This window comes from Chrysochloris asiatica, unplaced genomic scaffold, assembly GCF_000296735.1.
Source record: "Chrysochloris asiatica unplaced genomic scaffold, ChrAsi1.0 scaffold00148, whole genome shotgun sequence".
Taxonomy (NCBI): domain Eukaryota; kingdom Metazoa; phylum Chordata; class Mammalia; order Afrosoricida; family Chrysochloridae; genus Chrysochloris; species Chrysochloris asiatica.
In genome coordinates, this window is record NW_006408666.1 from 5,686,274 (window position 1) to 5,687,738 (window position 1,465).

The following is a 1,465-nucleotide window of genomic DNA, read 5'->3' on the forward strand; positions in this document are numbered from 1 at the left end:
TGTATGGCATAGTCAGAGAATTTGGGTAACAAATCTAGGACTTTCACTAGGTATTTTACCACCAAGAGAACCACTGCTGAATTGTCATGGAGTTGTCACAGATCTACTTGTTCTTGGATGCTCTAAGCCTCCCACTGTTCTTTAGATTTGAAATTTGATAAGCAATCAAGTATGAAAATCTGGCCATGTTGAGCGAACACATTCAGTTCTGCCAGTATTTACTTAATGTTCTGTAATTTCAGATGGGATTGATTTCTGTTTGGGTGAGATACTGATTTAAGGCAGCACCAGTACAGCATCAGGTACCACCAATGGATTTGAATCTGCTATAAATGTGCTTATGGGGAACTTGCATGGGCACCAAGAGATACTCATTGGAACAGAACAAAGGGATACTGAATGGTTTCAATCAAGAAAGATACATGTTAGAGTTGTATCCTATTACCGTACTTATTCAGTCTATTGGTTGGTTGGTTATATTATGAACAAATAATTGTAGAAACTGGATTTTATGAAGAAGAATGTGTTATCAAGATTGAAGGATGACTCATTAACAACATGTGACTTGTTGATGGAACAATCTGGTATGCTAGAAGCAAATAAGACTTGAAATACTTAGTGATAAAGATCAAAGACCACAGCCTTCAGCATGAATTGTCCCTCAGTGTAAAGAAAACAAATTATTTCACAACTGAACAATAAACAATATCATGATAAATGGGGAAAAGATTGATGTTGTCAAGGCCTTCATTTTACTTGGATCCACAATTAGTACTCAAGAAAGCAGCAATCAAGAAATTAAAAGACATATTGAATTAAGAAATTTCTGCTTCAAAAGACCTCTTTATCTTCAAAGTGTGAAAGAGCAAAAATGTTACTTTGAGGAATAAGGTGCACCTTTCTCAAACCATGGTATTTTCAGTTGACTCAGATGCATGTGAAAGTTGATCAGTGAATAAGGAAGACAGTAGTTGAATAGAAACATTTGAATTATGGAGATGGTGAGGAATATTGAAAATACTATGAATGCCAGAAGAACAAACAAATCTGTTTTGGAAGAAGATTCCCCTTTAGAAGCTAGAATATAAGACTTCATCTTTCTTTCTTTGGACATGTTGTCAGGAGGGAACAGTCCCTGGAGAAGGACATGGTTTGTAAAGTGGAGGGTGAATGAAAAAGATGGAGTCACCAAAGAGATGTACTAACACAGTGACAGTAACAATTGCTTGAATGTAACAGCAATTTTGGGGATGTGCAGGACCAGGCAGTGTTTCATTCTATTGTAACAGGGTCACTATGAGTCATAACTGATTTTAGGGTAACTAAAAACAACAATCCCCAAAATTGTTGTTACATTCGAGCCAATTGTTGCTGTCACTGTGTCAATACATCTCTTTGATGTCTCCATCTTTTTCATTCACCCTCCATTTTACAAACCATATCCTGCTCCAGTGACTGGTCCCCT

At 36.7% G+C, this 1,465-nt stretch overlaps 1 pseudogene; it reads right to left on the reverse strand.

Annotated features, from left to right (window-relative positions):
- Window positions 1-375, reverse strand: part of LOC102841133 — a 3,690-nt pseudogene extending 3,315 nt beyond the window's left edge.
- Window positions 376-1,465: the final 1,090 nt, after the last annotated feature.